We start from the raw sequence: 13,744 nt of genomic DNA, 5'->3' as shown, positions 1-13,744 counted from the left end.
TTATTTTGCCTCTTTTTTGAAGATCTACCCATTCATCCTTTCATTCGCCCACTGATATCTAGCATTTCACCTTTACATTGGCATCCATTCATCAGCCTTTCACCATTCTGGTTGTCCATCCATCCATCCGCCCATCCATCCGCCCATCCATATCCAAACCTGCCCATCCATATCCAAACCTACCCATCCATCCCCAAACATATCCATCTCAGCCATCTATCCATCCTTCCGCTCAACCATCAATTTACCCTTTCACTTATCCATCCTTTTGATTACTAATTCATCTACCCTGCAACCCATCTATCTTTTCACCCTTTCCTTCATCAACACATCCATCGTCCATCCACCATCCCCGTCACTCATCCATCCATCTAGCAAGCCATACATACACTCTCTCATCTATCCACCCTTTCACCCACACATCCACACTCTCTCATCTATCCACCCTTTCACCCACACATCCATCCTTTTACTCATTCACCATTAAACGTTAATTATGGGCCTTTGTCTGCTGAGCTGCAGACAGAAGAGGCCCATCAAGAGCTCCACCCCCACTGTAGCTGCTAAAGTGAGTGGTTCACGACTCCCCTGGCCAAACCTATCAGTCCAGCTCCAAATCTATCATTCAAACTCATCCATCCATCCATCCTTTCGCTCATCTATCCAGCCACTTACACCTCTCCATCCACCCTTTCACTCATATCCATCCAATCTTTCACTCATCCCTATATCCAGCCATCATTTTTCTCTTCCATCTTTCACTCCTCCATCCTCCTTTTCACTCATATCCATCCACCCTTTCACTCATCCCTCCATCCATCCATCCTTTTGCTCTTCCGTATTTCACCCCATCCATCCTCCTTTTTACTCCTATCCATCCACCCTTTCACTCATCCCATCATCCACCGTTTCACTCAACTATCCTCCCATCAATCTATCCATCCTTCCATACTTCAATCTATCCATCCTTCCACCATCCATCCACCGACACATCCATCCATCCACCCACTCCATCATCCATTCATCCACTCTTTCTCTCATCCATCAATCCACCCTTTCATTCAACCATCCATCCACTCATCCATCAACTTTCACCCCATCTTTTCATTCACCCTTGCACTCATCCATCCATTCTTTCACTCATCCATTCTTACATCCTTCCTTTCACTCTTTCATCCATGTATATATCTATCCACCCTTTTATGTCAACTATGAACCTTTGTCTGGACCTGCAGAAAGAAGAGGCCCATTAAGAACTCCACAGCTGCTGTAGCTGCTACAGCAGCGTGTTCAGATCCTCCCGGTGCACGCACAAAGTGAGACAAGGCCCAGTGCGGACAGAAATGAGGGTGGGCCTGAGGATTGCATGAATTCCCCATGGGGAAACTAATGAGCTTTAATGTAAGCCCTTGGATGATGTAAGATATGAGAGGCCAAGGGGAGCGGGTCAGGGCAGTCAGGGGGGGCAGCAGAGGGGGGTGAGGTGGGGTTAGCAAGTACAGGCACCGGGTGAAACATAAGGTGTACAGGAAAAGCAAAGTGCAAAGGAGGGTTGTGCAGGAGCTGCATGAGAAGGGAAAGCATGACCCTTTACTGTAGGCCCCTGGAAGCGTGGGTGAAGCACACAATAAAAGGCAGAGGGTCACAAGGGTTAAATCCGAGCAGGAGCCAAGAGGCCCTTAAGGCAGCCTCTTACATTCCATTGATGCCAGTGTTTTGGAGCTGCAGAAGCTCCATGTTAGTCTTGTGATCAAAGAAAATGAAAGGAGCAGGGGAGGGCCTGGAAGTCACACAAGAACCTTGGGGAGAAAGCAAAAAGACTCTTACCCTGACAGTGCTGTGGATCTTTTATACGGAGCTGCAACTTTGAGCTCAGCTTCATCATGTTGTTCTTCTGCTGTGGGGAAATTAAAGTGCAGGCCCCAGCTTTTGCATTGACCCTTTCATTGCCAATAAACTGCTCAGAGCTACTTATTAACTGGCTGTGACCAACAGGGTTGAACAGGTGTGTATCGGATTACCGTAAGACTGTCTACTTGTCCTTTGGACAAAATAGAAATGAAAACCTCTCGTCCTTGTAAGAAATCTAGATGTCTCGGGGTTGGGAGATAGGAATTCCCCACCCCTGCTTAAATAGTTAGCTTTCTGCTCCTCCCTCCTCCCTACCCTCTGTTGTCCAAGTCCAGCAACCAGCCCCCTACCTTTTGCCCTACATGATCCGATGTGCTTCCACTGCCCTCCATTTAGCTTGATATCCTTGCCCACTTTTCCTGCCTTCCGTTGCCCAATTCTATGCCCCATCATTGCCATCCTGTTTAGCCTCTCTGCTTAGCTTGCTGCCCCTACCCTCATTCCCCCTGCTCTACGATGTCTGTGTGCATGCCCCTGCTCCCTTTTGTTTGCCCATCATGTTCCATGGACTTGCCCCTGCCCCTGCCCCTCCTATCTACTCGGAGTGTTCTGTTGTGCTGCCAATGCTCCACCCACCTTCCTAGCATGGTCAGAAGGCTGCCATCTGTCTCTGCCACATCTACCCTGCGTGTCCGAGTTCCATGCCCTTATCCCCTGCCTCCTGTCCTCCATGTTCCATTTTGCTGCCACTCTCTTCTGCCCTCCATGCTTTGTTGTGCTGCAAATGCTCCTCCTGCCTGCCCTGCGTGGTATGTTGGGAAGGCCTTTCTCGTACCATATCTTGTCTGCTTCTACTCCTTCCTTCTGACCTCCAAGATCCTTTGTGCATGCCGCTGCTAACCCCCTCTTGCCCACTATGGCCGTGGTGCTGCTACTCACTCTCCCGCTTGCCATGCATGGTCCTCTGTGCTGTCCCAGCCACTCCCACCTGCCCTGTGTGGTCAGCTTTCTGCCCCTGACCCACTACCACCTTCCCTCCTTTGTCTGTGTATATGCCATTGTAGTCTCACTGTTTCCCTCCATGGTGTGTTGTGCTTCCAGTGCCCATCCTGCCTGCCCTCCATGGTCAGCTTGCTGCGCTTTCCCTGTGCCTTTACCACCTGTCCTTCGTTTTCCATGTGCAGGCCCCTATCCACTCCCTCCTGCCTTGTCTGGTCCATTGTCGGGCCCCTGGCCCCTCCCTCCTGCCCTTCATGGTCCGTTATGCTGTAATTGTCCCTCCTGTATGTCCGGTATGGTCAGTTTGCTGCCCTTACCTCTTTCCCCTCTGCTCTCTGTTGTCCATGTGCATGGCCCTGTCCCCTCCCAATTGCTTTCCATTGTGTGTTATTCTGCACTGCTGTACCGCTTGACTTGTGTGGTATATTATGCTGCTGCAACCCCTGACACCTGCCATGGAAGGTCAGATTGGTGCCCCTGCACATCTTCCTCCTGCCCTCTGTTATCCGAGTCCATCTCTCTAGTCCATTCCTCCTGCCCTCTGCGATTTAGTGTACCATATGTGCCAACATTTTGAACTTGGTAAGAGGGAGATGTTGACAAACAAACCTGGGCAATTGATTTTCCCTATTGACTTGCATTGAAAAAGAGGAGGTTTTAGGCCTGAGACAGATAAAATAAAGCCTATTTTGGGCTTAAAAACATCAGAAGTCTCCTGCCTGATTAGGGTCTGTTGGAATTTAGGGTTGTACTGCCACTGCCTCTTCTTCTGTCCTCACTGGTCTGTTGTAGCCTCTCTAGCCTGTCCTGCATGGTTGGTTTGTTGCCCCTGCCCCCTTTCCTCTGCCCTCCATGGTTTGTTGCCACTGTGCCTCCCGCCTGCCCAGGGTAGTCCACTTGTTGCCTCTGCACCCTCCTCCCTGCCCTCAGTTATCCGATTCCATGCCCCTGACCTCTGCCTCCCCACAGTATTCTAATGAGCAACTAGATTGGTAACATTCAATATTTATTACAAAAGTGTGGCACACCTGATGTCATCTCAATGTAATCAAAACTTTTATATCTAAAGCATTTCATTTTTAAATTATAAAAATGAGTCTTATTCCTATAGAAATTATAGTTAGTGTTCTAAAAAAATAAAATGAGGACATATTTACCGAGTTCTCAAATAGTGACAAAGCACTTTTAAATTATTTGCTATTTTTGTGTTTTTTATCCAGTTGATTACTTGACTATATCTTGCACAGAGGATGTGGTGTTACGGCCAGAGCTACAGACTTTGCAACTGGGGAACCAGGTTCAAGTTTCAGCGTCAGCTCGACATCCTGTGATTCTGGGAAATCACTTAATCTCCCCATGCATAAAACCAAAATGAATTATTCCTTGTGTAATGTAACTGATGCTCATGTAAAGCACTCCAATAGCTTTGGATCAAGTCTGCACCATATAAAACTGTAAAAAAAAGAAAATTACGTTTTTTGCACACTTCTGTCATTAGGTATACTTGTGCTACAACTGGGTGATATTTATTCTACATTTTGGCTCTTTTTTTCCTCTGGTGACCATTTTAGGAGACTTACTTGTTATGAAGCTCCCTAATTTCCTCAATTACTGCTAGTGTCCTCAGTAGAAAATGCTTTCAGTTTTCCACTTCGAATCCATCAAGATGGCATTCAGATGTGCCACAGTTTTGGCATAAATTCAGAATGTTAGCACTCTGTTGCTCTTTAGAACACTGTAGTAAAGCTGCTGATCACCAGGGAGTTAACTGGCAGTCTGCTGCTGGTATTGAAAGTACGTTTCAGTCTGTATGTCAGAATGTTTTAATGAAATGGAAGAGGAAGATATTTGAGAACTTACTTAAAACGTGTCCTAATTTATCTTTTTACAGCACTAACCATAATTTCTATGACAAAATGAACCCTCTCCTTTTGTTATTTTATAAATGCAAAGGAAGATTTACCACTATGATACAATCAAGATGACTTCAGGTGTGCCATGCTTTTGTCATTAGTAAGACTGTTAGAGCTCTAGTTGTTCTTTAGAACACTCTGGGAAGCTGCAGTAGAACACAAGGGAATTAACTGACAGGCTGCTCCTGTTGGAAGTACATATTTTACTGAGAATGTCAGACTTCATTCACATATGGCTGAGAAAGATAGTGTGAATTGACAGAAAATATGCTCTCATTTTAGCTTTTAGAGCACCTTCGATTATCACTAAGGGAAAATCGTGAGATAATAGTTTTCTCTCAAACATGATTAATGGAATCCCATCAGAAGGCTTCTCCACAGGGTAAAATCATATTAGAACACAACACACTTTCTAAAATTAGTATAGTTCCATCAACAAATAATTGATATTATAACTAAAATTTGTTATCACCCTTTATAAATTCTCCTTTGTGTGACCCTTAAAACCTGCCATTCACTACAATGCATTTCAGTGGGGAACTATCATGACCCAAGATGGCTGCAAGCACGTTCTGGTTGAAGTGCTGACAGCCAATCAGATCCCACCAAGAGATCTGTACTTTGGCTCCGCCCAGATCTAAAATTTTGGATTTCCGTTATTATTTCTAAAACTACGGTACGGATTTACACCAAATAACAACCAGCATGCTTTCTGAGCCAAGAGCTACCGTTCCACCAAATTTGGTGTAATTCCATCCAGCGGCATGGGCTGTACTTGTCTCTAAAACCTCTATGGGAATGAAGGTGGAAAATGCATTTTTTTGACCCCCCCCTCCCCCCTTTTTGCTTAGCTTCCGCTTGATGAATCATCCCAAAACCTTCTATGCACAACTAATATCAGCGGCACACTTTTTGAGTGTTCGTCAAACGGCACCAAAGATATAAGCAAGTCAAAAAATGATTTTCCTATGGAAACACGGTTTCAGCTCTAACTATTCACTGGTGACTGCCAGTAGGTTTTATATATATATATATATATCCAACCGAAAGTTGCCCAAGAAAGAGTGCCACACAGGTACTTGCGTCTCCAAACACTTTACTGCCAGCTACAGACGTGCAAATTGTACCCTCGGCAACCCAAATAGTTCAATACGCCAGACGCGTTTCAGGATTTCCCTTTTTTCAATGGCGTTAAAATCCCAGGTGAGACATCTTTTCAATCCAATTAAATGAATTCTGCCATAGTAGGCGTGGCCTCCGGGCCTTCTGGTTAATGTAGTTTCACAATTATCATGCTACAGTGAGCGTGTCTCTTTATCAAATGTTTTTTCAAAATTAGTTGGTGCCAGAGTAACAAAGCGCTACGGCTGCTTTCTTCTGCCCGCAGCATTGGAATACCTCCCATTATGGTGATCGTCTGTCACACCACGGGTCCATGTTGCATGGCGAGGCACTCTTGTTCGGCCGGGCGCGGCCGCACTATATCCAAACAAAAGTTGCCCAAGAAAGAGTGCCACACAGGTACTTGCTTCTCCAAACACTTTACTGCCAGCTACAGACGTGCAAATTGTACCCTCGGCAACCCAAATAGTTCGATACGCCAGACGCGTTTCAGGATTTCCCTTTTTTCAATGGCGTTAAAATCACAGGTGAGACATCTTTTCAATCCAATTAAATTAATTCTGCCATAGTAGGCGTGGCCTCCGGGCCTTCTGGTTAATGTAGTTTCACAATTATCATGCTACAGTGAGCGTGTCTCTTTATCAAATGTTTTTTCACAATTAGTTGGTGCCAGAGTAACAAAGCGCTACGGCTGCCTTCTTCTGCCCGCAGCATTGGAATACCTCTCATTATGGTGATCGTCTGTCACACCACGGGTCCATGTTGCATGGCGGGGCATTCTTTTTCGGCCGGGCGTGGCCGCACTATATCCAAACGAAAGTTGCCCAAGAAAGAGTGCCACACAGGTACTTGCTTCTCCAAACACTTTACTGCCAGCTACAGACGTGCAAATTGTACCCTCGGCAACCCAAATAGTTCGATACGCCAGACGCGTTTCAGGATTTCCCTTTTTTCAATGGCGTTAAAATCACAGGTGAGACATCTTTTCAATCCAATTAAATGAATTCTGCCATAGTAGGCGTGGCCTCCGGGCCTTCTGGTTAATGTAGTTTCACAATTATCATGCTACAGTGAGCGTGTCTCTTTATCAAATGTTTTTTCAAAATTAGTTGGTGCCAGAGTAACAAAGCGCTACGGCTGCTTTCTTCTGCCCGCAGCATTGGAATACCTCCCATTATGGTGATCGTCTGTCACACCACGGGTCCATGTTGCATGGCGGGACACTCTTGTTCGGCCGGGCGTGGCCGCACTATATCCAAACGAAAGTTGCCCAAGAAAGAGTGCCACACAGGTACTTGCTTCTCCAAACACTTTACTGCCAGCTACAGACGTGCAAATTGTACCCTCGGCAACCCAAATAGTTCGATACGCCAGACGCGTTTCAGGATTTCCCTTTTTTCAATGGCGTTAAAATCACAGGTGAGACATCTTTTCAATCCAATTAAATGAATTCTGCCATAGTAGGCGTGGCCTCCGGGCCTTCTGGTTAATGTAGTTTCACAATTATCATGCTACAGTGAGCGTGTCTCTTTATCAAATGTTTTTTCAAAATTAGTTGGTGCCAGAGTAACAAAGCGCTACGGCTGCTTTCTTCTGCCCGCAGCATTGGAATACCTCCCATTATGGTGATCGTCTGTCACACCACGGGTCCATGTTGCATGGCGGGGCACTCTTGTTCGGCCGGGCGTGGCCGCACTATATCCAAATGAAAGTTGCCCAAGAAAGAGTGCCACACAGGTACTTGCTTCTCCAAACACTTTACTGCCAGCTACAGACGTGCAAATTGTACCCTCGGCAACCCAAATAGTTCGATACGCCAGACGCGTTTCAGGATTTCCCTTTTTTCAATGGCGTTAAAATCACAGGTGAGACATCTTTTCAATCCAATTAAATGAACGTAGTTATACATAATAAGGGTAAGCCAGCGGAAGAATGCTCTTCCTATAGGCCAATCTCCCTCCTTAACGTGGAGGTCAAAAGTCTGGCCAAGGTCCTGGCTCGACAGTTGATCCCAATTGTTGCCAAGCTCGTGCATCCGGACCAGTCCGGATTCATGCCCAGACACAACACTGCTCTCAACTTGAGGCAATTGAATGCAGTTTTTGGTCGAAGGGACTCTATCCGGGAAGATGCAGCAATACTATCATTGGACCAGGGTATGGCCTTCGACACAGTCGAATGGCCATACATGTCCGCAGTTCTAGAGCGCATGAGGGTGGGCGAAAAGTTTATCATATGGCTGCAGCTGCTATATTCAGCGCCTCTGGCCCAAGTCGTAGTAGACGGGCGAACATCAAACACTTTTACGTTAAATCGGGGAACAAGGCAGGGTTGCCCACTGTCTCCGCTGCTGTTCGCCATGATACTGGAGCCCTTAGCAAGTTGGATTCGCGGGGACCCAATTAACCGAGGGTTACGATGGACGGAGGGACGCAAAGATAGAATTTCGCTCTATGCGGATGATATAATCCTATATGTAGCGTCGCCGCGAACTTCCATTGATACGATACTCCAGATCTGCTCCACTTTTGGTCGATTCCGGGATACACCATCAACTGGTCCAAATCATTGGTGTTCCCCCTCCGGGGGCCTGCTCCTGTCTTGCCCTCAGCCTGCAAAGCTAAAATTGTGACAGAAGGATTCACATACTTAGGAATATATTTCACATCCAGGGAGCATCTTTTCTATGAGCTTAATCTCCTTGCTCCACTGGTCCGACTACGGGGAGACATGCAACATTGGCATGCCCTGCCATTTTCCCTGTTGGGTAGAACAGCGTTATTTAAAATAATGGCTCTACCGCGGTCCCTTTACGCTCTGCAAAATATTCCTTAAGAGATTCCTGAAGCGGACTTTCGGTCCATAGACGGGGAGGTCAGGAACCTGCTGCAGGACGGGAAGCCTCCCCGTATAGCAGCCCACAAACTCACCACGGGCTGGTACGAGGGAGGAATCACGCTACCCAATATTCGGGCATATTACTGGCCATTCCAATTGTTAGTCATCAATTAATGGGTTTATTGCTCACAGGTGGATCCGTCGTGTCACATGGACGAATGGTTGATGGGAGTCGGGGGGTAGAGCGAAGCAGTAAATACCAATCCCAAGAAAAAGAAGCTAACGAGGCCCACGGCCCAAACGGTAACTAAACATCTTGGTTGGGGGAATAGGGTGACACTGGCCACACCTCTCTGGTGGGCAGAGCACCTGGGCAAGTTGGGCCGCTACCAAGGCTTTAATAAATGGGACACCATCGGCATCTCAAGGTTGAATGATCTGTGGGTAAGGGGGAAAATAATCCCATTTACAGAACTGCAGAAAGAATACGAGCTCTCCGGGAAGGAACTTGTTAGATATTCCCAAATATGGCATGCTCTCAAAGGGGTGGTCCCGGGAGGGGAGTACATACAGGAGGCATCACCACTAGAGGACAGGTTGCTATCAGAGCATATGCAATGTAAAGCCGTATCCCTGACCTACAAACAAATTATTAACAACTTACCTGAACCACTCCTCACTTTACGTGAGCGTTGGCAGGCTGACATCGGGCTTCTAGAGGAGGAGGAGTGGATGAGGCACTTGTATCGCCCCCTGGAAGTTGCAATACAATCCATCCCACTGCCCTGAAATTGTGCTTACTGAATATATGGGAGGTAACTGATATGAATCAGACTGAACAGCTGTGGTCTACTATGGGCCTCATGATTGCAAAATGAAATTTTGCCCAGAGGTGGGGACAGCGGAGCCGCCAACCCCAGTGGATTGGGATCAAGACATGGACTGGTGCATGATTGCTGAAGTCGAGGTATATAAAAATAGAGGATGCCCTCGGAAGTGGGAAAAGGTTTGGGGAAATGGAACTCGCTTAGAGGGAACATTTGCAGTCCTCCTCATGCCCGGGGAATGCATACAGATGGGTGGAGCAGTGGCAGGGAGGCTCCGGACGAAGACATGTGAGGTGGATTTGGTGCTGGAGTACACAAAAAGTCTTGGTAATTGTAACTGTCTGCTATGCCTAGTGAGACTGGTTAATATATCGCTACTGTATTGTTTTCTTGCTATGCTTAATAAACAGATCATACAAAGAAAAGTCTCAATGGCACAAGGGGGAAGGGTAGGGTTAAAGGTAGATTTGGGCTTAAAATCATAAGGACAGATGACACCTAAATTAAAGAGAAGGACAACCCAAATTGCATTACCTTTGTTTCTACAGAGGTAAGAGAATGGGTAGAGAGATTTACCACAGTGCTTGATGTATTCATTGTTTCTTCTTTTGTCCCCTTGATTTCATTCCCACAGGGGTTCCTTTTACTCTTACTCCATTCTCCTTTCCTGGTTTCTTTGGTGATGTTGTTGATTTCTTCCTTTGCCATCCCTTTGCCCTTGCCTCTTTCTCCTCTGCCTCTTCCTTTCCCCGGCCTCGATCCTTCTGCCAATTTCGCTGGTACTTTCCTTGATTGAGTAATCGAAGTTCCTCCCAAAAATGTCCCACTCCTGTCATACCTGTATCAGATTGCCCCCCTGTGTCATCTTCAGATATATCGCTTTCGCTTATGTCACTTCTGAAGTCCCCTCCTTCATTTGGTTGCAGGGATGCTAAGTTCTGGGATGTTTTCATCTTTCTTCAAAGATCATCAAATCCTACTGAACATCAGAATTCTGCCTTTCTGATAATCTTGTTGGTCTCTTGTGAATTTCCTTTGCTTCTTGAGAATGATTTCATCTTCATGGTTTGTTAGTTTCAAGGATACTTCCTCCAGTTTTTTTTGTAATAGGATTCTTTACTGTCTTCCTTGGATAATTCTTGTTTGAGTTGGTCACTCGATTTAATAGTGTGACTCGCTCCTTCAAATATGGAGGTAATAACTTGTCTCTGACTAAATGTTTTCTAACTTGCAGTGTAGATAGTGGTTTTTAATATGTTTGTTTCCTGTTTTTTTTGTTTCACATAGGACCTGCCGTCAGACGGTTTACAGTATACTGTACTGAAAGAGAGCACTGGGCGCCTATTTTTGAGGCTGATCATTTTCCTTACTTACTTCTTAGAAGGCTGAAGAATTTCTACACTCAGCTTATCAGTAGGACAATATGCATTATTAATTAATTTCCTTGGCCTGGTTTGAGACTAGAAAATGTATATTATCAGTATTCTGATTGTTTTCAATATTTTTGTATACATTGTTAGTATGATTTAGACAATAAGCTGTAGGGGCACATGGAAATAAGATAGGACGTGCTCTACTATTCCCACTATGGCTGAATTGTGGTATTTGTAGGTCGAAGAATGTAAATAAGTCATCATACGATTTCTCTGGTTTTTGATATATACAAGTATTACAGACTCAGACTATGCCTACTGGGGCTTTATTGACCCACACTTATATTGTCATTTTCTTCATCAGTTGACATTAATACACCTGTCTCTGGAACAAATATAGACAATAATAGGTAGTGATGAGTACATTTATCTGATTTTTAAACTGGATCTTCTTTGGTCAAACTCAATTCTGATATTAGTGCAATTTATTTTCATTACGGTGCATATTGATATCACAGCATGGATTTTGAAAATTGATTGCATTTATCACATGATTTAACCCCTTCGCTGCCAGGCCTTTTCCCCCTCATGTGCCAAGCCTTTTTTTGGCTATTTGGCATAGTGCGCGCTTAGGCCCCTGTAACTTTTTGACCACATTAGGTATCCACGCCAAATTTGCGTCCTTTTCTTCCAACATCATGGGGATTCTAAAGGTACTCAGGGTTTGTGGATTCCCCTGGAGGGGTCACAGAAATTAGCCAAAATACAGCAAAAGTTTGTTTTTTTTCGGAAAAATTGGAAAAACAGGCTGCAAATGAAAGCATCTGGGGTTTTCCCTGCAAATGTTATCAAAAAAGGGTTTGTGGGGTTGAAATCACCATTTTCCCAGCTTTTTGGGGATACCAGACTTTTGTCAGAGACCCAAAATCTTTTACACAGTTTTGGCATTTTTCTGGGACATAGCCTATTTTTGCTATTTTTTGTGCTTTTGACCTCCTTCCAGTTAATGGCAGAAATGGGTACAAAAGCAATAATGGATCCTGGAAAGCTATACATTTTCGAGAAGAAGACAAAATTCTGAATTCAGCAAGGGGTCATTTGTATAGATCTATCAAGGTTTTTTTATAGAAACAAACAGTTAAATATAGGATAAATTGAAAATTAGTTGAAATAAACAGCCTTTTGTGTCAACGTTTTCACCTGTAACTTCTTCTAATTATGACTGCTCTTTGAAAGCAATATACCGTTGCATCCGCTGGACATTACTGGTTGTGGGGATATATAGGACTTGTAGGTTCACCAAGAACTCGACGAGCCCAGAGCCAAAAACTGAGCAGCAACTTGCAATGGTTTTTTATTATGTACCGGGTATATAGTAATTATTCTGTAAAAATGTGTACATTGAAAAATCAGTATGAAAGACACCTATGTATTTCTGAAATGGGAACAAAATATAGAGTTTAGAAACAGTAGATATTTGCACATTTCTGAAATTGGGAATACTCATACTAGCATGAGAATTATCAGTCATTTTTTAGAATGACTTATTTTTTACACAATGTCTTTCATTTGGAAGGCAGAAATGCATCGAAAGTCAATAGATAATAACAGTTCCTTTACAAAACTGAATTACCCTAAGTCTCCCGATAAAAATGGTACCTCACTTGTGTGGGTAGGCATAGTGCCCACGACAGGAAACGGCGCAAAACGCAACGTGGTCACAACTCAATATCGCAGTGAAAATGTACCCTTTTTTGGCAAAGTGCCTAGCTCTAGTTTGTTAACCCTAGCTCTGCGGGCACCTTGGGAAACCTAGCAAACCTATACATTTTTGAAAACTAGACACCCAGGGGAATCCAGGATGGGGTGACTTGACTGCCTCCCACCAGGGTCTGTTACCCAGAATCCCTTGCAAACCTAAAAAATTGTCAAAAAAACACATTTTCCCCACATTTCTGTCGTGGAAAGTTCCGGAATCCGCGTGGATCCACAAATTTCCACCCACCCCCCGTTCCCCAAAGTCTTACGAGAAAAACGGTACCTCACTTGTGTGGGTCGGCCTAGTGCCCGTGACAGGAAACGGCGCAAAACGCAACGTGGTCACACCTCAATTTCGCAGTGAAAAAGGACCCTGTTTTGGCAAAATGTCTAGCTGTAGTTTTTGAACCCTAGCTCTGCGGGCACCTTGGGAAACCTAGCAAATCTATACATTTTTGAAAACTAGACACCCAGGGGAATCCGAGATGGGGTGACTTGACTGCCTCCCACCAGGGTCTGTTACCCAGAATCCCTTGCAAACCTAAAAAATTGTCAAAAAAAACACATTTTCCCCACATTTCTGTCGTGGAAAGTTCCGGAATCTGCGTGGATCCACAAATTTCCACCCACCCCGCGTTCCCCAAAGTCTTACGAGAAAAACGGTACTTCACTTGTGTGGGTCAGCCTAGTGCCCGCGACAGGAAACGGCGCAAAACGCAACGTGGTCACACCTCAATCTCGCAGTGAAAAATGACCCTTTTTTTGCAAAATGTCTAGCTGTAGTTTTTGAACCCTAGCTCTGCGGGCACCTTGGGAAACCTAGCGAACCTATACATTTTTGAAAACTAGACACCCGGGGGAATCCAGGATGGGGTGACTTGACTGCCTCTCACCAGGGTCTGTTACCCAGAATCCCTTGCAAACCTAAAAAATTGTCAAAAAAAGCACATTTCCCCCACATTTCTGTAGTGGAAAGTTCCGGAATCTGCGTGGATCCACAAATTTCCACCCACCCCGCGTTCCCCAAAGTCTTACGAGAAAAACGGTACCTCACTTGTGTGGG

General features: G+C 45.1%; 1 long non-coding RNA gene across 1 annotated transcript in view; it reads left to right on the top strand.

Annotated features, from left to right (window-relative positions):
* Positions 1-10,938, top strand: part of LOC146856509 (uncharacterized) — a 270,942-nt gene extending 260,004 nt beyond the window's left edge. The window contains exon 3 of the long non-coding RNA XR_014980961.1: positions 10,838-10,938. This is a non-coding gene — a long non-coding RNA (uncharacterized LOC146856509). The remainder of the gene's footprint in view (positions 1-10,837) is intronic.
* The last annotated feature ends 2,806 nt before the right edge of the window (positions 10,939-13,744 follow it).

The sequence above is a fragment of the Triturus cristatus genome, chromosome 4_1 (genome assembly GCF_964204655.1).
Source record: "Triturus cristatus chromosome 4_1, aTriCri1.1, whole genome shotgun sequence".
Taxonomy (NCBI): Eukaryota; Metazoa; Chordata; class Amphibia; order Caudata; family Salamandridae; genus Triturus; species Triturus cristatus.
The sequence above is the reverse complement of the archived record's forward strand: the minus strand, read 5'-3'. Positions and strand labels throughout refer to the sequence as shown.